Genomic DNA, 23,472 nt, shown 5'->3' with positions numbered 1-23,472 from the left:
ATTCAAGAGCTAAATTGATGAAGATCAATCAGTTTTGGTGATGATAAGAACATCACCCTTGAAACCCTAGAATTCATTCTTAAGAACTCTGAAGAAAAAAAAATACCTAATCTAAGCAACAAGATGAACCGTCAGTTGTCCAAACTCAACAATCCCCGGCAACGGCGCCAAAAACTTGGTGCGCGAAATTGTGAACAATACTTTTCACAACTCTCATAATCCCCGGTCATGAACCCCAAAAACTTGGTGTTCAATACCATGGCATTACACAACTTCGCACAACTAACCAGCAAGTGCACTGGGTCGTCCAAGTAATAAACCTTACGCGAGTAAGGGTCGATCCCACGGAGATTGTTAGTATGAAGCAAGCTATGGTCATCTTGTAAATCTTAGTCAGGCAAACTCAAATGGATATGGTGATGAACGCATAAAAACATAAAGATAAAGATAGAGATACTTATGTAATTCATTGGTAGGAACTTCAGATAAGCGCATGAAGATGCCTTCCCTTCCGTCTCTCTGCTTTCCTACTGTCTTCATCCAATCCTTCTTACTCCTTTCCATGGCAAGCTTATGCAAGGGTTTCACCGTTGTCAGTGGCTACCTCCCATCCTCTCAGTGAAAATGTTCCTATGCTCTGTCACAGCATGGCTAATCATCTGTCGGATCTCGGTCAGGCCGGAATAGAATCCAGCGATTCTTTTGCGTCTGTCACTAACGCCCCGCCTGCTAGGAGTTTGAAGCACGTCACAGTCATTCAATCATTGAATCCTACTCAGAATACCACAGACAAGGTTAGACCTTCCGGATTCTCTTGAATGCCGCCATCAGTTCTAGCCTATACCATGAAGACTCTGATCTCACGGAATGGTTGGCTCGGTTGTCAGGCGATCAACAATGCATCGTGCAATCAGGAATCCAAGAGATATTCACCCAATCGAAGGTAGAACGGAGGTGGTTGTCAGTCACACGTTCATAGGTGAGAATGATGATGAGTGTCACAGATCATCATATTCATCAAGTTGAAGAACAAGTGATATCTTAGAACAAGAACAAGCGGAATTGAATGGAAGAACAATAGTAATTGCATTAATACTCGAGGTACAGCAGAGCTCCACACCTTAATCTATGGTGTGTAGAAACTCCACCGTTGAAAATACATAAGAACAAGGTCTAGGCATGGCCGTGAGGCCAGCCTCCCAGTGATCTAAGATAGCATAAAAATGAAGATAGCTACCAAAGTCTCCAAATACAATAGTAAAAGGTCCTACTTATAGAGAACTAGTAGCCTAAGGTTTACAGAAATGAGTAAATGACATAAAAATCCACTTCCGGGCCCACTTGGTGTGTGCTTGGGCTGAGCAATGAAGCATTTTCGTGTAGATACTCTTCTTGGAGTTAAACGCCAGCTTTAGTGCCAGTTTGGGCGTTTAACTCCCATTTTGGTGCCAGTTCCGGCGTTTAACGCTGGAATTCCTGAGGGTGACTTTGAACGCCGGTTTGGGCCATCAAATCTTGGGCAAAGTATGGACTATCATATATTTCTGGAAAGCCCAGGATGTCTACTTTCCAACGCCGTTGAGAGCGCGCCAATTGGGCTTCTGTAGCTCCAGAAAATCCACTTCGAGTGCAGGGAGGTCAGAATCCAACAGCATCTGCAGTCCTTTTTAGTCTCTGAATCAGATTTTTGCTCAGGTCCCTCAATTTCAGCCAGAAAATACCTGAAATCACAGAAAAACACACAAACTCATAGTAAAGTCCAGAAAAGTGAATTTTAACTAAAAACTAATAAAAATATACTAAAAACTAACTAGATCAAACTAAAAACATACTAAAAATAATGCCAAAAAGCGTACAAATTATCCGCTCATCAGATACCTCAGAAGAAAGGAGTTCTTGAAATAGATGCTCTGAATGCCATATTGGCTCAGAACAAAGTGTTGACTCAGCAGGTCAACATGATCTCTCAAAGTCTGAATGGATGGCAAAATGCATCCAACAGTACTAAAGAGGCAGCTTCTGAAGAAGCTTATGATCCTGAGAACCCTGTCATGGCAGAGGTTAATTACATGGGTGAACCTTATGGAAACACCTATAACTCATCATGGAGAAATCATCCAAATTTCTCATGGAAGGATCAACAAAAGCCTCAACAAGGCTTTAACAATGGTGGACGTAATAGGCTGAGCAATGGCAAGCCATATCCATCATCTTCTCAGCAACAGACAGAGAATTCTGAACAAAACACTTCTAATTTAGCCAACCTAGTCTCTGAGCTGTCAAAGGTCACCTTCAGTTTCATGAATGAAACAAGATCCTCCATCAGAAATCTGGAGGCACAAGTGGGCCAGCTGAGTAAGAAAGTCATTGAAACTCCTCCCAGTATTCTCCCAAGCAACACAGAAGAGAATCCAAAAGGAGAGTGCAAGGCCATTGATGTGATCAATGTGGCCGAATGCACAAGGGAGGAGGAGGACGAAAATCCTAGTGAGGAAGACCTCCTGGGACGTCCCTCAAGCAAGAAGGAATTTTCTATTAAGGATCCAAAGGAATCCGAGGCTCATATAGAGACCATAGAGATTCCATTAAATCTTCTTCTGCCATTCATGAGCTCTGAAGACTATTCTTCCTCTGAAGAGGATGAAGATGTGACTGGAGAGCAAGTTGCTCAATATTTAGGAGCTATCATGAAGCTGAATGCCAAGTTATTTGGTAATGAGACTTGGGAAAGTGAACCTCCCTTGCTCATTAATGAACTAGATACCTGGATTCAGAAAACTCTGCCTCAAAAGAAACAAGATCCTGGCAAGTTCTTAATACCTTGTACCATAGGCACCATGACCTTTGAAAAGGCTCTATGTGATCTGGGTTCAGGGATAAATCTTATGCCACTCTCTGTAATGGAGAAGCTGGGGATCATTGAGGTACAACCTGCCTTGTTCTCACTACAATTGGCAGACAAGTCATTAAGACAAGCTTATGGAATAGTGGAGGACGTGTTAGTAAAGGTTGAAGGCCTTTACATCCCTGCTGATTTCATAATCTTAGACACTAGGAAGGAAGAGGATGAATGCATCATCCTTGGAAGACCTTTCCTAGCCACAGCAGGAGCTGTGATAGATGTCAACAGAGGTGAATTAGTCCTTCAATTGAATGGGGAGTACCTTGTGTTTAAGGCACATGGCCATCCCTCTGTGACAAAAGAGAGTAAGCATGAGGAGCTTCTCTCAGTTCAGAGTCAAGAAGAGGCCCCACAGTCAAACTCTAAGTTTGGTGTTGTGAGGCCACAACCAAACTCTAAGTTTGGTGTTAAGATCCCACATCCAAACTCTAAGTTTGGCGTTGGGACTATACAACATTGACATGATCACCTTGTGGCTCCATGAGAGCCACTGTCAAGCTATTGACATTAAAGAAGCGCTTGTTGGGAGGTAACCCAATTTTATTTATCTAATTTTTATTTTATTGTTATTTTGTGTTTTATTAGGTACATGATCATGAGGAGTCACGAAAAAATCATAAAAAGTAAAAACAGAATCAAAAACAGCAGAAGAAAAAAAATTCACACCCTGGAGGACGCACAGGCTGGCGTTCAACGCCAGTAAGATGCATCTGGCCGGCGTTCAACGCCAGAACAGAGCATCATTCTGGCGCTGAACGCCAGAAACAAGCAACATTCTGGCGCTGAACGCTAGGAATGTGCCTAGAGAGGAAAAGCTGGCGCTGAACGCCAGTAACAAGCATGAAGCTGGCGTTCAACGCCAGAAACATGCTTTACATGGGCGTTGAATGCCTAGAACGTGCACCAATGGGCGTTTAAACGCCAGAATGGTGTGCAAAGGCATTTTACATGCCTATTTGGTGCAGGGATGGAATTCCTTGACACCTCAGGATCTGTGGACCCCACAGGATCCCCACCTTACCTCCTAATCCTATTTTTGTGATTTGTATTCCCCATGTCACACTTCCCAACACTCTTCACCAATCACCTCAATTCCTCTTCCCAATCACCCCCTTCACCATTCACATCCATCCACTCTTCCCCATAAAACCCACCTACCTTCAAAAATTCAAAACCATTTTCCCACCCATTCCCACCCTAAATGGCCGAACATACACTCCCCCCTCTCTCTATATATACCCTTCCATTCTACTTCATTTTCACACAACACAACCCCCTCTTCCTCACCTTGGCCGAACCTACCTCTCCCCCTCTTTACCATATTCTATTCTTCTTCTTCTTCTCTTCTTTCTTCTATTGCTCGAGGACGAGCAATATTTTAAGTTTGGTGTGGTCAAAGCACAATCTTTTTTGTTTTCCACTACCATCAATGGCACCTAAGGCCGGAAAAGGAAAAGGGAAGACAAAAGCTTCCACCTCCGAGTCATGGGAGATGGAAAGATTCATCTCCAAAAGCCATCAAGACCACTTCTATGATGTTGTGGCAAAGAAGAAGGTGATCCCTGAGGTCCTTTTCAAGCTCAAGAAGAATGAGTATCCGGAGATCCGACATGAGATCCGAAGAAGAGGTTGGGAAGTCTTAACCAACCCCATGCAACAAGTCGGAATCTTAATGGTTCAAGAGTTCTATGCCAATACATGGATCACTAGGAACCATGATCAAATTATGAACCCGACTCCAAAGAATTATCTCACAATGGTTCGGGGGAAATACTTAGATTTTAGTCCGGAAAATGTGAGGTTGGCGTTTCACTTGCCCATGATGCAAGGAGATGAACGCCCCTACACTAGAAGGGTCAACTTTAATCAAAGGTTGGACCAAGTCCTAATGGACATATGTGTGGAAGGAGCTCAATGGAGAATAGACTCCAAAGGCAAGCCAGTTCAACCAAAAAGACTAGACCTCAAGCCTGTGGCTAGAGGATGGTTGGAGTTCATTCAATGCTCCATCATTCCTACTAGCAACCGATCTGAAGTTACTGTGGATCGGGCCATCATGATTCATAGCATCATGATTGGAGAGGAAGTAGAAGTTCATGAGGTCATCTCCAATGAAATCTACAAAATAGCCGACAAGTCCTCCACCATGGCACGGCTAGCTTTTCCTCACCTTATTTGCCATCTATGTTACTCAGCTGGAGTTATCATAGAGGGAGACATCCCCATTGAAGAGGATAAGCCCATCACCAAGAAGAGGATGGAGCAAGCAAGAGAGATCCCTCACGGTTCTCAAGAGATGCATGAGGAAGCTCATCATCAAGAAATCCCTGAGATGCCTCAAGGGATGCACTTTCCTCCCAACAACTAATGGGAGCAACTCAACACCTCCTTAGAAGATTTGAGCCACAATGTGAACAATTAAGGGTGGAACATCATGAGCACTCCATCATTCTCCATGAAATAAGAGAAGATCAAAGAGCAATGAGGGAGGAGCAACACAGGCAAGGAAGGGACATAGAAGAGCTTAAGGACATTGTTGGTCCTTCAAGAAGAAGACGCTACTAAGGTGGATTCATTCCTTGTTCTTTATTTCTTTCTGTTTTTGGCTTTTATGTTATGATATCTATGTTTTGTGTCTTTATTTCATGATCATTAATATGTAGTAACTATATCTTAAAGCTATGAATAAATTCCACTAATCCATCACCTCTCTGAAATGAAAAATGTTTTAATTCAAAAGAACAAGAAGTACATGAATTTCGAATTTATCCTTGAATTTAATTTAATTATATTGATGTGGTGACAATACTTTTTGTTTTCTGAATGAATGCTTAAACAGTGCATATTTTTTATCTTGTTGTTTATGAATGTTAAAATTGTTGGCTCTTGAAAGAATGATGAACAAAGAGACATGTTATTGATAATCTGAAAAATCATGAAATTGATTCTTGAAGCAAGAAAAAGTAGTGAAAAAGAAGAAGCTTGCGAAAAAAAAATGGCGAAAAAAAAGTACAAAGAAAAAGAAAAAGCAAGCAGAAAAAGCCAATAGCCCTTAAAACCAAAAGGCAAGGGTAAAAAGGATCCAAGGCTTTGAGCATCAATGGATAGGAGGGCCCAAGGAAATAAAATCCAGGCCTAAGCGGCTAAATCAAGCTGTCCCTAACCATGTGCTTGTGTCATGAAGGTCCAAGTGAAAAGCTTGAGACTGAGTGGTTAAAGTCGTGATCCAAAGCAAAAAGAGTGTGCTTAAGAGCTCTGGACACCATTAATTGGGGACTCTAGCAAAGCTGAGTCACAATCTGAAAAGGTTCACCCAGTCATGTGTCTGTGGCATTTATGTATCTGGTGGTAATACTGGAAAACAAAATGCTTAGGGCCACGGCCAAGACTCATAAGTAGCTGTGTTCAAGAATCAACATGCTTAACTAGGAAAGTCAATAACACTATCCGAAATTCTAAGTTCCTAAAGAAGCCAATCATTCTAAACTTCAAAGGAAAAGGTAAGATGCCAAAACTGTTCAGAAGCAAAAAGCTACAAGTCCCGCTCATCTAATTAGAATTAATATTCATTGATATTTTGAAATTTATAGTATATTCTCTTCTTTTATCCTAATTGATTTTTAGTTGCTTGGGGACAAGCAACAATTTAAGTTTGGTGTTGTGATGAGCGGATAATTTATACGCTTTTTGGCATTGTTTTTAGATAGTTTTTAGTAAGTTCAAGCTACTTTTAGGGGTGTTTTCATTAGTTTTTATGTTAAATTCACATTTCTGGACTTTACTATGAGTTTGTGTGTTTTTTGTGATTTCAGGTAATTTCTGGCTGAAATTGAGGGACTTGAGCAAAACTCTGAAAAAGGCTGACAAAAGGACTGCTGATGCTGTTGGAATCTGACCTCCCTGCACTCGAAATGGATTTTCTGGAGCTACAGAACTTAAATTGGCGCGCTCTCAACGGCGTTGGAAAGTAGACATCCAGAGCTTTCTAGAAATATATAATAGTCCGTACTTTATTCGGAAATTGATGACGTAACTTGGCGTTGAACGCCAAGTACATGCTGCTGTCTGGAGTTAAACGCCAGAAAAACATCATGATCCAGAGTTGAACGCCCAAAACACGTTATAACTTGGAGTTCAACTCCAAGAAAAGCCTCAGCTCGTGGATAGATCAAGCTCAGCCCAAGCATACACCAAGTGGGCCCCAGAAGTGGATTTATGCATCAATTACTTACTCATGTAAACCCTAGTAGCTAGTCTAGTATAAATAGGATAAGTTACTGTTGTATTGGACATCTTTTGACAGTTTAATCTTTGACTGCTTTAGTCTTGGATCATTCAGTCCTTTGATCACTCAGGGGGCTGGCCATTCGGCCATGCCTGAACCTTTTACTTATGTATTTTCAACAGTGGAGTTTCTGCACACGATAGATTAAGGGTGTGGAGCTCTACTGCACCTCAAGTTTCAATACAATTATTATTACTTTCTATTCAATTCTCTTCTATCCTTATTCCAAGATATACGTTATACTTAACTTTGATGAATATGATGATCTGTGACACTGATCATCATTCTCACCTATGAACGCGCGTGACTGACAACCACTTCCGTTCTACTTTAGACCGGGCGCATATCTCTTAGATTCCCCAACAGAATCTTCATGGTATAAGCTAGATAGATGGCGGCATTCATGAGGATCCGGAAAGTCTAAACCTTGTCTATGGTATTCCGAGTAGGATTCTGGGATTGAATGACTGTGATGAGCTTCAAACTCCTAAAGGCTGGGCGTGATGACAAGCGCAAAAGAATCAAGGGATTCTATTCCAACCTGATTGAGAATCGACAGATGATTAGCCGTGCTGTGACAGAGCATAGGAACGTTTTCACTGAGAGGATGAGATGTAGCCATTGACAACGGTGATGCCCTACATACAGCTTGCCATGGAAAGGAATAGGAAGGATTGGATGAATGTAATAAGAAAATAGAGATACGAGAGGAGCACAGCATCTTCACACACTTATCTGAAATTCCCACTATTTCTTTACATAAGTATTTCTATCCCTTTTATTTTCTATTTATTCCATTAATCAAATTTAAACCAATAATCTGCCTAACTGAGATTTACAAGGTGACCATAGCTTGCTTCATACCAACAATCTCTGTGGAATCGACCCTTACTCATGTAAGGTATTACTTGGATAACCCAGTACACTTGCTGGTTAAGTTGAATGAAGTTGTGGAAAGAAAAAGCTTCTCTAACAGTGCCTAGAACATATGAATCACAATTTCGTCCACCATGTTTCTTGTTTGAGTCTAGTGTCAATTCCTAAGTTTGGTGTCAATTGCATGTTTTTAATTTTCTTAAGTTTTCAAAAATTTATGCATTGTGTTCTTCTGTGATCTTTGAGTTGTTCTTTATGATTTCCTTTGTCTGATCTCATGATTTTCCTATTTTGTGTTTTATGTTGTTTTTCATATGCATTTTCAAAATCACAGTGTCTAAACATTAAAAATTTCTAAGTTTGGTGTCTTGCATATCTTTCTTTTCTTAAAAATTTTCAAAAATATGTTCTTGATGTTCATCATGATCTTCAAAGTGTTCTTGGTGTTCATCTTGACATTCAAAGTGTTCTTGCATGCATTACTTTATCTGATCTTAATTTTTTATGTTTTGTGTCATTTTGTTATTTTTCTCTCTCCTCATTAAAAATTAAAAAAAATAAAAAATATCTCTTTTCAAGTAAATAATACAGAGAAATGAAGATTCAAAACATACAGCAGAGGAATCACAGAGAAAAAGCTGGGCGTTTAGAAAAATGCCCAGTAAGGAATTCTAGCGTTAAACGCCAGCCAGGGTATCTGGCTGGGCGTTAAACACCGGAAGAGGTAGTTTTCTAGGTGTTAAACGCCAGAATGGATAGCATCCTGGGCGTTTAACACCAGGATGACACAAGGGAGGTAATTTCTTTTCCAATTCAAATTCTTTCAATTTTTCATGTTTTAATTCATAATTTTAAAATCTTATCTTTTTCATATCACATTTTCAAAAACCCTTGCTAACAATTAATATTTTGATTCAAAAAATTTCAAGTTTGTTACTTTCATGTTAAAAAAGGACGAATATTTAAATTCTAGAATCATATCTTTTAGTTTCTTGTTAGTCAAGTCATCAGTTTTAAAAATAAAATCTTTTTAATTTCTTTTTCAATCATATCTTTTTAAAATCATATTTTTTTCAATCAAATCTTTTTCAATTTTGATTTCAAAATCTTTTCTCTTACTTCTTATATTTTCAAAATTATTTTCAAATCTTTTTCAACTAATTACTATTTCTTATCTTTTTCAAAACCACCTAACCATTTTTCCACTTCCAATTATCAAAAATCACTAACCACTTTTTCAAAAATCTTTTTAATTGAATAATTGTTTTAGTTTTAATTTTTGAATACTCTCTCTCTCATCTCTTTCTATTTATTTGCTAACACTTCTCTTCTACTTATAATTCGAACCCTCTCTCTCTCTTTGTATTTGAATTCTTCTTATTCTCTCTCTACCTCATTTCTCTATTCTTCTTTTCTTCTGACACATTAAGGAATTTCTATACTGCAACATAGAGGATTCCACTACTCCCTTTTGTTCTCTTATTTTTCGTTTGAACAAAAACAGGGATAAAAACATTCTTGTTGAAGCTGATCATGAACCTGAAAGGACTCTAAAGAAGAAGCTAAGAGAAGCTAAAGCACAACACTCTGGAGAGGACCTTACAGAGAAATTCGAAAAAGAAGCAGACATGGCATCCGAACCCAACAACAATGCTAGAGATGCAAGGAAGATGCTTGGTGACTATACTGCACCAACTTCCAACTTCTATGGAAGAAGCATCTCAATTCCTGCCATTGGAGCAAACAACTTTGAGCTTAAGCCTCAATTAGTTTCTCTAATACAGCAGAATTGCAAGTTTCATGGACTTCCATCGGAAGATCCTCATCAGTTCTTAGCTAAATTCTTGCAAATCTGTGATACTGTTAAGACCAATGGGGTTGATCCCGAGGTCTACAGACTTATGATTTTCCTCTTTGTTGTAAGAGACAGAGCTAGAACATGGTTAAACTCACAACCTAGAGAAAGCCTAAACTCTTGGGACAAGTTGGTCAATGTTTTCTTGACCAAATTCTTTCCACCTCAAAAGATGAGCAAGCTTAGAGTGGAAGTCCAAACCTTCAAACAGAAGGAAGGTGAATCCCTCTATGAAGCTTGGAAAAGATACAAGCAATTAACCAAAAGGTGTCCTTCTGACATGCTTCCAGAATGGAGCATCATATGTATATTCTATGATGGTCTGTCTGAATTGTCCAAGATGTCATTGGACCATTCTGCTGGTGGATCTCTTCATCTGAAAACCCCTGTAGAAGCATAGGAACTCATTGAGATGGTTGCAGATAACCAGTTCATGTACACTTCTGAAAGAAATCATGTGAATAATGGGATGACTCAGAAGAAAGGAGTTCTTGAGTTTGATACTCTAAATGCCATATTAGCTCAGAACAAAATATTGACTCATCAAGTCAATATGATTTCTCAGAATCTGACTGGATTGTAAGCTGCATCAGGCAGTGCTAAAGAAGCCTCCTCTAAAGGAGAAGCTTATGACCCTAAGAATCCTGCAATGGAAGAGGTGAATTACATTGGAGAATCCTATGGAAACACCTATAATCCTTTATGGAGGAATCATCCAAATTTCTCATAGAAGGATCAACAAAAGCCTCAACAAGGCTTCAACAACAATAATGGTGGGAGAAATAAGTTTCGCAATAGCAAACCTTTTCCATCATCTTCTCAGCAACAGACAGAGAATTCTGAGCAGAGCCTCTCTAGCCTAGCAAACATAATCTATGATCTATCTAAGGCCATTCTCAGTTTCATGACTGAAACAAGGTCCTTCATCAGAAATTTGGAGGGACAAGTGGGTCAGCTGAGTAAAAGAGTTACTGAAACTCCTCTTAGTACTCTCCCAAGCAATACAGAAGAGAATCCCAAAAGAGAGTGTAAGGCCATTGATGCGTGAGCATCTTGTCTATCTTTTCCTAGTGAATTTGCACTTAAATTGTTGAGTTTAATTAAGAATTAATTATATTTTAGACACTATGGATGCTATTTTGAGTCTTGGGCAATTTTATCTATTTCAGGTAGCATTCGACGGAATTTGATGGAGTTTCCACAGCATAAGAACAAAAAGAGATGGCTGCGAGGAGCGATGCACACGCGTACTTGACGCGTGCAGTGATCTGGAAGCATTCATAGCGACACGTGCGCGTGACTGACGTGTACGTGTAAATTGAAGATTTGCTCATCGACGCGTCCGCGTGACTTGCGAGGAAGACCAGCGATGCGTACACGTGACGTGCGCGATCTGCAGAATTTACAGAAATCAGTGGCGTGGATTTTGGGCCGCATTTTGACTCAGTTTCCAGCCCAGAAAACACAGATTAAAAGTTGCAGAATGGACAAACAAGTGGTCCCCACCCATCAACTGAAGACTTGATAATTAATTCAAATTTAAATTCAAATCTGAATTTTTAGGAAAAGATATTATTTTTAATTTTAGAGAATTAGATTTTAAAAAATTATTATTATGATTAGTTATAAATAGGAACGTTGTACATTTAGACATGACACACATTGTTACAGAACCCTTACTTTTCTTCTCTGAACCATGAGCAACTAATCCTCCATTGTTAAGGTTAAGAGCTCTATCTATTTTCATGGATTGATTCATTTGATCTTTTTAATTTAATTCATGTCTTGAATTATATTTCAATAATTGTTTTTATTCTTTTTTTTTAGAATATGGGTGGAACGGAAGTATGACCCATGTTCTAATTGAGTTTTTATAAAACTTGGAAAAGCTCTTTACTTGAACAACAACTTGAAAACACATTATACTGAATTTTTAATTATTTGTATTTAATGGGATATGTGACATATAATCCCCTTATTTGTGGATAATTAGGATTCTTTTGGCATATAGACTAGAAATTGATCATCAACCTCTAATTGGAATTAATTGACCAAGGAATTGGCAATTAATGAATTTTAGAGGAGACTAGGAAGGTCTAAGGAATTAGGGTCTAGTCACATATAGTTTGCCATGAAATTAAATCTTGCATGATTAAATTAATTAGAAATAAAAGTTAATCCGGAAATTAGATAACTCTGAAATCTTAACAGCTTTCTTAAATATTTTATTCCCAACTCATTGCTACTTGCTTTCTGAAAATTTTAAAGTACTATTTAATGCTTTTTGAATATCTCAAAACCATTTTCTGCTTGCCTAACTAATCCTATCAAATGCTATTGTTGCTTGATCCATCAATCCTCGTAGGATCGACCCTTACTCATGTAAGGTATTACTTGGTACGACCCGGTGCACTTGCCAGTTAGTAGTGTGGGTTGTAAAATACCGCACCAAGTTTTTGGTGCCGTTGCCGGGGATTGATAGTGATTAACAACTATCAGTTGTTTGATTGCTTAGATTACGCATTTTATTTTTAATTTTATTAAAATCTATTTTTAAAAAAACATTTCGAAAAAAATTCAAAAAAAAAAAGAAAAATTTTAATAAATAAATAGCACCAATATTTTTCTTAATTTCTGAAATTAAGTTTGGTGTTACCTATTTATTATTTTTCTTCTATTTATTTTATTTAATATTTTTATCTCTTTACACAGGTTACCTCACTGGGAATTCTCTGCACTCTGACGTAGAGATTCCCATTCTTTCTTGTTTTTTGTTTGTTTATGCGCAGGAACAGAGACAAAGAACATTTATTAGGCTTTGATCCTAAACCTGAAAGGACTTTCAGGCGGCATTTACAACAAGCAAGACTTTACAAGGCTGCAGAATCCACTATGGATCCGACTAATACTGAGAATGCCAATGCGGCAAACCCTAATGGGAATGAGCAACAAAAGAGAGTGCTTAGATCTTACTCTTCTCCTACTGCAGATCTTTATGGAAAAAGCATCGTGGTGCCTCCTATTGGTGCGAACAACTTTGAGTTAAAGCCTCAACTGGTTACCCTAGTGCAACAAAACTGCCAGTATCATGGTCTTCCCCACGAAGACCTAAATCAGTTTATTTCTAGTTTTCTGCAAATTTGTGATACTGTGAAGACAAATGGAGTAAACCCATATGTATACAAACTTATGCTCTTCCCATTTTCTCTGAGGGATGGAGCAAAGCTATGGCTAGATTCCCAACCCAAGGAGAGTTTGGATACTTGGAACAAGGTGGTTATTGAGTTTCTCACAAAATTTTTCCCACCAAAGAAGCTGACTAAGTTTAGGATGGAGGTTCAGACATTCAGGTAGAAGGATGGTGAGACTTTGTATGAAGCTTGGGAGAGGTACAAGCTACTGACTAGGCAATGCCCTCCTGACATGTTCTCCAAATGGACTCAACTAGACATCTTTTATGAAGGCTTGGGTGAAATGTCCAAGATGTGCCTAGATAATTCTGTAGGAGGTTCATTGCACAAGAAGAAGACACCAGAGGAGACTATTGAGCTTATTGAATTAGTTGCAGCAACCAATATTTATACTCATCTAACAGGAATCCTGTGAACTCTGAGACTCCTCAGAAGAAGGGTGTCATGGAAGTGGAAGCTCTTAATGCTATTCTGGCTCAGAACAAGCTTATGTCTCAGCAAATAAATCTACTTACTCAACACATGGGTGGCATGCAAGTCTCAGCTATCAACACCCAAAATCCACCTCAAGAGATCTCTTATGACATGGAAGGACATTTAGTGCAGAATGACAACTATGATTATACTCAGTCCTCTTCTGAACAGGTTAATTACATGGGGATCGGTTCTAGAAATCCCAATAATGACCCCTATTCTTAGACATACAATCAAGGATGGAGAAATCACCCAAATTTTGGGTGGAGAGACCAACCTCAGAGACCTCAGAATTTCAACAATAATTCTCAGGGAGGCTTCCAATAGAACAATTACAATAACCGCCAATCTCAGCCTCAGCAGGCCAACTCTAAGTCCAAGGAAGATTCTAATTGGGAGATGATGAGGAGTTTTATGCAGGAAACCAGAGCCTCCATTAGAAACTTGGAAGTACAAATGGGCCAGCTGAGCAAGCAAATACCTGAGAGATCTGCAAGTACATTTCCAAGTGATACAATGGTGAACCCAAGAGAAGACTGCAAGGTTATTCAATTGAGAAGTGGTAAAACAGCTAGCTCTGAGACAAGGGCTGATGAAGAGCTAGTTGAAAAGAAAGCTCCAGAGGAGAAAAAGGAAGAAGTGGAGCACTCCCCCACAAAGCGTGCAGACAACCTATTCCCTGACTCTCTAGACACATATCCTACATTGCCAAAGGCTCCTGAATACAAGCCAAAAATGCCATATCCTCAGAGACTTCAGAAGGCTTCAAAAGAAAAGCAGTTCTCTAAATTTTTAGATATCTTCAAGAAGCTATAGATCAACATTCCCTTTGCAGAGGCTTTGGAGCAAATGCCTCTCTATGCTAAATTTATGAAAAAAATTGTTGACCCACAAGAGGAACTGGAAGGAACAAGAAACGATGGTGTTAACCAAGGAATGCAGTGCCATTATCCAACACAACCTTCCTGAGAAGATGCCAAACCCAGGGAGCTTTGTAATTCCTTGCACCATTGGGGATGTCACCATTCAGAGAGCTTTATGTAACCTTGGAGCCAGCATCAATCTCATGCCACTTTCAGTGATGAAAAAACTTCAAATTGAGGAGGTAAAACCCACTCGTATTTCTCTTCAACTTGCTAATCTTTCTATTAAATTACCTGTGGGTGTTGTTGAGGATTTACTTGTTAAAGTAGGACCATTTATATTTCCCATTGATTTTGTTATATTAGACATGGAAGAGGAGGTAAAGTCCTCTATTATACTTTGTAGACCCTTTTTAGCTACAGGTAGAGCTCTGATTGATGTACAAAACGGTAAATTAACCCTGAGGGTCAATGAAGAACATGTGGTCCTTCATATTTTTGAACCACTTGTTCAAGAGGTACTGAAAGCTGAGATGCTTGATGACATTCTGGATCCTATCTCTGAGTATAAATTAGTTGAAGTTGATAATTCACCACCCCATAAGACTATGGTTTACACGTCTAGAGCAGAGGAGGAAGCCCCCAAGCTTGAGCTCAAATCCTTACCCCCTTCTCTAAAATATGTGTTCTTGGGTGAGAATGACTCATATCTAGTGATTATTAGCTCTTCCCTAAAGCCTGAAGAGGAAGAGGCGTTTATTTCAGTACTCAAGAGCCATAAAATAGCTCTTGGGTGGACCATTAGTGACTTGAAGGGGATTAGTCCAACCAAGTGTATGCACAAGATCCTCCTTGAAGATGATGCTAAACCAGTTGTGCAACCACAAAGGAGACTCAATCCAACCATAAAAGAGGTGGTCCAAAAAGAGGTAATGAAACTATAGGAAGCAGGAATTATTTATCCTATTTCTGACAGTCCTTGGGTAAGTCCTGTGCAGGTAGTTCCCAAGAAAGGAGGGATGACAGTGATCAAAAATGAAAAGAATGAGCTTATTCCCACAAGAACCGTCACGAGATGGAGAATGTGTATAGACTACAAGAGGCTCAACACTGCTACAAGGAAGGATCATTTCCCCTGCCTTTCATTGATCAGATGCTTGAGAGGTTAACTGGTCATGCATTTTATTATTTTCTAGATGGATATTTTGGATATAATCAAATTGCAGTTGACTCTCAAGATCAAGAGAAAACAGCATTCACATGCCCCTTTGGAGTATTTGCCTACAGAAGAATGCCTTTTGGACTTTGCATTGCTCCAGTAACTTTTCAGAGGTGTATGCTTTCAATTTTTTCTGATATGGTTAAAAAGTTTATTGAGGTATTCATGGATGACTTTTCTATTTTTGGTAATTCTTTTGAATCCTACCTTAATCATTTATCTCTTGTATTGAAATGGTGTCAAGAATCAAACCTTGTTTTAAATTTGAAAAATGTCATTTTATGGTTACAGAAGGTATTATTCTTGCACACCAGATTTCAAGTAAGGGAATTGAGGTTGATAGAGCAAAGGTGGAGGTAATTGAAAAATTACCACCACCAACTAATGTTAAGGCAGTCAGGAGTTTCTTAGGTCATGCAGGATTTTATAGAAGATTTATAAAGGATTTTTCTAAAATTGCTAAACCTCTAAGCAACCTCTTGGTTGCTGATGTTCCTTTTGTCTTTGATTCTGATTGTTTGTATGCTTTTGAAATTTTGAAAGCAAACCTTACCTCTGCTCCCATTATAGCTCCCCCTGACTGGGATCTACCATTTGAATTAATGTGTGATGCTAGTGATTTTGCTATAGGAGCTGTTTTAGGACAGAGGCATGGTAAGCTTGTACATGTCATTTACTATGCCAGTCGGGTGTTAAATGATGCCTAAAAGAATTACACAACTACAGAAAAGGAATTATTAGCTGTTGTGTATGCTATTGATAAGTTTAGGTCCTATTTACATGGTTCTAAGGTTATTATTTATACTGATCATGCTGCTTTAAAGTACCTTCTAACCAAACAGGATTCTAAACCAAGATTAATCAGATGGGCGTTGCTCCTTCAGGAGTTTGACATTGAGATAAAAGACAAGAAAAGGGTCAGAAAATCAAGTAGCTGACCATCTTTCCAGAATTGAGCCTGAAGCAGGAGTACAACCACCCACAGCTGTGACTGAGACATTCCCAGATGAGCAATTGCTCCTCATTCAGCAGGCTCCATGGTTTGCAGACATTGCAAATTATAAAGCCATGAATTTTATCCCAAGGGAGTACAGTAGGCAACACGTGAAGAAGCTATTGACTGATGCAAAGTACTACATTTTGGAAGAACCATACCTTTTTAAAAGATGCTCAGATGGAATAATCCAGAGATGTGTCCCGGATGAAAAAAAGTAGCAGATTCTCTAGCATTGTTATGGATCTGAGTATGGAGGCCACTTTGGTGGTGAAAGGACAGCTACAAAGGTCCTTTAGAGCGAATTTTACTGGCCGATGACAGATGTGAAAAAGCCACAAATCTCCCTGCCAACCAAGAAATGCCACAGCAGGGGATTCTTGAGGTTGAGTTGTTTGATGTGTGGGGTATTGATTTCATGGGACCTTTCCCACCCTCACATTCAAACAACTATATTCTAGTAGCAGTTGACTCTGTGTCCAAGTGGGTGGAAGCTGTGGCTTTGCCCACCAATGATGCCAAAGTGGTAATGAGCTTTCTTCAGAGATATATCTTTAGCCGGTTTGGTGTCCCAAGGACACTCATTAGTGATGGAGGAAGCCATTTCTGCAATAGACTGTTGGACTCTCTTCTACTAAGATATGGAGTCTGTCATAAAGTGGCAACCCTCTATCACCCTCAGACAAGTGGGCAGGTTGAAGTTTCCAACAGGGAACTTAAGAGGATTCTAGAGAAGACCGTCAGTGTTTCAAGAAGGGACTGCTCCAAGAAGCTTGATGATGCTCTCTGGCCATACCAGCGTACAAGACTCCCATTGGCATGTCCCCTTATCAGTTGGTCTATGGCAAAGCCTGTCACTTGCCAGTTGAGCTGAAGCATAAAGCTTACTGGGCAGTCAGGTATCTGAATCTTGATTTAGAAGCTGCAGGAATCAAGCGAATGCTTCAGTTGAATGAGCTTGATGAATTCAGATATTCAGCCTATGAGAATGTCAAGCTCTATAAGGAGAGAACCAAGCTACTACATGACAGGAAGATTGCCATCAGAGTCTTTAAGCCAGGACAAAGAGTGCTTCTATATAACTCAAGGCTCAAATTCTTTCCCCGAAAGATGAAATCCCGGTGGTCAGGACCGTTTGTGGTTACAAGAGCTTCACCGTATGGTCATGTGGAAATACAAGAAGAGAATTCTGACAGGAAATTTACAGTGAATGGCCAGAGGCTGAAGCACTATCTTGGAGGCGAGATTGATCGCCAGAGGTCTACTCATCTGCTGAACTAGCAGAGCTGACCGTCAAGCTAATGATGTTAAAGAAGCGCTTGTCGGGAGGCAACCCGATAAATTCGTATCCTTAGCTATTTTTCATAGTAGTAGTTTTCTTATTTATTTTATTTGAGTTCTTACTAATTTTCTGATCATGCAGCTATATTATTCCAGGAACCGAATTTTTCAAAAAAAAAAAGGAGCGCACACGACGCGCAAGCGTCACTGACGCAAACGTGTCGATCATGTGTGCGTGAAAAATAAAATTTTAATAGAGAGTTAAGCGGGAATGGTGCTGGAACTAAGCCTTTAGCACAAACAACCCACGCGTACGCATACTCCACGCGTGCGCGTCATTTGTAATTTTCACCATCTACGCGTACGCGTGACTGGTGCACGAAATTGTGATCATCAATGGCACCATCAACATGGTACGCACAATTGTAATCTCAAGTTTTTATCACATCTTCGCACAACTAACCAGCAAGTGCACTGGGTCATCCAAGTAATAAACCTTACGCGAGTAAGGGTCGATCCCACTGAGATTATTGGTATGAAGCAAGCTATGGTCATCTTGTAAATATCAGTCAGGCAGATTCAAATGGTTATAGATGATTTATGAATAAAGCATAAAATAAAGATAGAGATACTTATGTAATTCATTGGTGAGAATTTCAGATAAGCGTATGGAGATGCTTTGTCCCTTCCGTCTCTCTGCTTTCCTACTGTCTTCATCCAATCCTTCTTACTCCTTTCCATGGCAAGCTGTATGTTGAGCATCACCGTTGTCAATGGCTACAGTCCCATACTCTCAGTGAAAATGTTCAACGCGCTCTGTCACAGCCCGGCTATTCAGATGTCGGTTCTCGATCATGTTGGAATAGAATCCAGTGATTCTTTTACGTTTGTCACTAACGCCCCACAATCGCGAGTTTGAAGCTCATCACAGTCATTCAATCCTTAAATCCTACTCAGAATACCACAGACAAGGTTTAGACCTTCCGGATTCTCTTGAATGCTGCCATCAATTCTAGCTTATACCACGAAGATTCCGATTAAGGAATCCAAGAGATATCCACTCAATCTAAGGTAGAACGGAGGTGGTTGTCAGGCACACGTTCATAGGTGAGAATGATGATGAGTGTCACGGATCATCACATTCATCAAGTTGAGGAACAAGTGATATCTTAGAACAAGAATAAGCTGAATTGAATAGAAGAACAATAGTAATTGCATTAATACTCGAGGTACAGCAGAGCTCCACACCTTAATCTATGGTGTGTAGAAACTCCACCGTTGAAAATACATAAGAACAAGGTCTAGGCATGGCCGAATGGCCAGCCTCCCAAAAAGGGTTCAATCATAAAAACATGATCAAAAGATGTCAAATACAATAGCAAAAGGTCCTATTTATAGAGAACTAGTAGCTTAGGGTTTACAAAGATGAGTAAATGACATAAAAATCCACTTTCGGGCCCACTTGGTGTGTGCTTGGGCTAAGCATTAAAGCTTTCATGTGTAGAGACTTTTCTTGGAGTTAAACGCCAGCTTTTGTGCCAGTTTGGGCGTTTAACTCCCATTCTTGTGCCAGTTCCGGCGTTAAACACCAAAATTCTTGAGCTGATTTGGAACGCCGGTTTGGGCCATCAAATCTCGGGCAAAGTATAAACTATTACACCTTTCTGGAAAGCCCAGAATGTCTACTTTCCAACGCAGTTGAGACCGCGCCAATTGGGCTTCTGTAGCTCCAGAAAATTCACTTTGCGTGCAGAGAGGTCAGAATCCAACAGCATCTGCAGTCCTTTTCAGCATATGAATCAGATTTTTGCTCAGGTCCCTTAATTTCAGCCAGAAAATACCTGAGATCACAGAAAAACACACAAAATCATAGTAAAGTCCAGAAAAGTGAATTTTAACTAAAAACTAATAAAAATATAATAAAAACTAACTAAAACATACTAAAAACAATGCCAAAAAACGTATAAATTATCCGCTCATCACAACACCAAACTTAAATTGTTGCTTGTCCCCAAGCAACTAAAAATCAAATAAGATAAAAAGAAGAGAATATAAAATGAATTCCAAAAACATCTATGAAGATCAGTATTAATTAGATGAGCGGGGCTTTTAGCTTTTTGCCTCTGAACAGTTTTGGCATCTCACTCTATCTTTTGAAATTCAGAATGATTGGCTTCTCTAGGAACTCAGAATCCAGATAGTGTTATTGATTCTCCTAGTTAAGTATGATGATTCTTGAACATAGCTACTTTATGAGTCTTGGCTGTGGCCCAAAGCACTCTGTCTTCCAGTATTACCACCGGATACATACATGCCACAGACACATAACTGGGTGAACCCTTTCAGATTGTGACTCAGCTTTGCTAGAGTCCCCAATTAGAGGTGTCCAGGGTTCTTAAGCACACTCTTTTTGCCTTGGATCATGACTTCATTTTTTTCTTTTTCTTTTTCCTCTATTTCTTTCTTTTTTTCTTTTTTTTTCACTGCTTTTTCTTGCTTCAAGAATCATTTTTATGATTTTTCAGATCCTCAGTAACATGTCTCCTTTTTCATCATTCTTTCAAGAGCCAACATTCATGAACAACAAATTTAAAAGACATATGCACTGTTCAAGCATACATTTAGAAATCAAAAGTATTGCCACCACATCAAAATAATTAATCTGTTATAAAATTTGAAATTCATGCAATTCTTCTCTTTTTCAATTAAGAACATTTTTCATTTAAGAAAGGTGATGGATTCATAGGACATTCATAACTTTAAGGCATAGACACTAAGACACTAATGATCATAAGACACAAACATGGATAAATATAAGCATAAGAATTTGAAAAACAGGAAAATAAAGAACAAGGAAGTTAAAGAACGAGTCCACCTTAGTGATGGCAGCTTGTTCTTCCTCTTGATGATCTTATGGAGTGCTTGAGCTCCTTAATGTCTCTTCCTTGCCTTTGTTGCTCCTCTCTCATGATTCTTTGATCTTCTCTAATTTCATGGAGGAAAATGGAATGTTCTTGGTGCTCCACCCTTAGTTGTCCCATATTGGAACTCAATTCTCCTAGGGAGGTGTTGATTTGCTCCCAATAATTTTGTGGAGGAAAGTGCATCCCTTGACGTATCTCAGGGACTTGATGATGAGAGGGGTCTCTTGTTTGCTCCATCATCTTCTTAGTGATGGGCTTGTCCTCATCAATGAGGATGTCTCCCTCTATGTCAATTCCGACTGAATAACAGAGGTGACAAATGAGATGAGGAAAGGCTAACCTTGCCAAGGTAGAGGACTTGTCTGCCACCTTATAAAGTTCTTGGGATATAACCTCATGAACTTCTATTTCTTCTCCAATCATGATGCTATGAATCATGATAGCCCGGTCTATAGTAACTTCGAACCGGTTGCTAGTGAGAATGATTGAGCGTTGGATAAACTCCAACCATCCCCTAGCCACGGGCTTGAGGTCATGCCTTCTCAATTGAACCGGCTTTCCTCTTGAATCTCTCTTCCATTAGGCGCCCTCTTCACATATGATTGTGAGGACTTGGTCCAACCTTTGATCAAAATTGACCCTTCTAGTGTAAGGGTGTTCATCTCCTTGCATCATGGGCAAGTTGAATGCCAACCTTACATTTTCCGGACTAAAATCCAAGTATTTCCCCCGAACCATAGTAAGCCAATTCTTTGGGTCCGGGTTCATACTTTGATCATGGTTCTTGGTGATCCATGCATTGGCATAGAACTCTTGAACCATTAAGATTCTGACTTGTTGAATGGGGTTGGTAAGAACTTCCCAACCTCTTCTTCGGATCTCATGTCGGATCTCCGGATATTCACTCTTTTTGAGTTTGAAAGGGACCTCGGGGATCACCTTCTTCAAGGCCACAACTTCATAGAAGTGGTCTTGATGTACCCTTGAGATGAATCTCTCCATCTCCCATGACTCGGAGGTGGAAGCTTTTGCCTTTTCTTTCCTCTTTCTAGAGATTTCTCCGGCCTTGGATGCCATAAATGGTTATGGAGAAAACAAAAAGCAATGATTTTACCACACCAAACTTAAAAGGTTTGCTCGTCCTCGAGCAAAAAAAGAAAGAAGAGAGTAGAAGAAGAAGAAATAGAGGAGATGGAGATGGCTTTGTGGTTCGGCCAAAGGGGAAGAAGTAGTGTTTAGGTTGTGTGAAAATGAAGGAGTGAAGATGGGTTTATATAGGGGTGGGGGGAGGGTTAGGTTTCGGTCATGTATGGGTGGGTTTGGGAGGGAAAGTGGTTTGAATTTGAATGGTGGGGTTTTATGAAGGATGGATGTGAGTGGTGAAGATGAAGATGGGATTTGATAGGTGAAGGGTTTTTGGGGAAGAGGTGTTGAGGTGATTGGTGAATGGGTGAAGAAGAGAGAGAGTGGTGGGGTAGGTGGGGATCCTGTAGGGTCCACAGATCCTGAGGTGTCAAGGAAAAGTCATCCTGCACCAAGTGGCGAGCAAAATTGCTCTTTGTGCCAATTCTGGCGTTAAATGCCGGGCTGGTGCCCATTTCTGGCGTTTAACGCCAACTTCTTGCCCTTTCCTGGCGTTTAACGCCAGTCTGGTGCCCTTTTCTGGCGTTAAACGCCCAGAATAGTGCCAGACTGGGCGTTAAACGCCCATCTACTATCCTTACTGGCGTTTAAACGCCAGCAGGTTCTTCCTCCAGGGTGTGCTATTTTTCTTTCTGTTTTTCATTCTGTTTTTGCTTTTTCCATTGATTTTGTGACTTCTCGTTATCATCAACCTATAGAAAACATAAAATAACAAAGGAAAATAGATAAAATATAACATTGGGTTGCCTCCCAACAAGCGCTTCTTTAATGTCAGTAGCTTGACAGAGGGCTCTCATGGAGCCTCACAGATGCTCAGAGCAATGTTGGAACCTCCCAACACCAAACTTAGAGTTTGAATGTGGGGGTTCAACACCAAACTTAGAGTTTGGTTGTGGCCTCCCAACACCAAACTTAGAATTTGACTGTGGGGGCTCTGTTTGACTCTGTTTTGAGAGAAGCTCTTCATGCTTCCTCTCCATGGTGACAGAGGGATATCCTTGAGCCTTAAACACCAAGGATGCTTCATTCACTTGAATGATCAATTCTCCTCTATCAACATCAATCACAGCCTTTGCTGTGGCTAGGAAGGGTCTGCCAAGGATGATGGATTCATCCATGCACTTCCCAGTCTCTAGGACTATGAAATCAGCAGGGATGTAATGGTCTTCAACCTTTACCAGAACATTCTCTACAAGTCGATAAGCTTGTTTTCTTGAGTTGTCTGCCATCTCTAGTGAGATTTTTGCAGCTTGCACCTCAAAGATCCCTAGCTTCTCCATTACAGAGAGAGGCATGAGGTTTACACTTGACCCTAGGTCACACAAGGCCTTCTTGAAGGTCATGGTGCCTATGGTACAAGGTATTGAAAACTTTCCAGGATCTTGTCTCTTTTGAGGTAATTTCTGCCTAGACAAGTCATCCAGTTCTTTGGTGAGCAAAGGGGGTTCATCCTCCCAAGTCTCAT

At 39.8% G+C, this 23,472-nt stretch overlaps 1 non-coding gene across 1 annotated transcript; it reads right to left on the bottom strand.

Moving 5' to 3' along the window:
- Nucleotides 1-10,096: 10,096 nt before the first annotated feature.
- LOC112704589 (small nucleolar RNA R71) lies at nucleotides 10,097-10,204 on the bottom strand. Its single transcript, XR_003155206.1, has one exon. It is a non-coding gene; the product is annotated as a small nucleolar RNA R71 (small nucleolar RNA).
- Between the last annotated feature and the right edge of the window lie 13,268 nt (nucleotides 10,205-23,472).

This window comes from Arachis hypogaea, chromosome 7 (assembly GCF_003086295.3).
Source record: "Arachis hypogaea cultivar Tifrunner chromosome 7, arahy.Tifrunner.gnm2.J5K5, whole genome shotgun sequence".
NCBI classification, from domain to species: domain Eukaryota; kingdom Viridiplantae; phylum Streptophyta; class Magnoliopsida; order Fabales; family Fabaceae; genus Arachis; species Arachis hypogaea.
The sequence above is the reverse complement of the archived record's forward strand: the minus strand, read 5'-3'. Positions and strand labels throughout refer to the sequence as shown.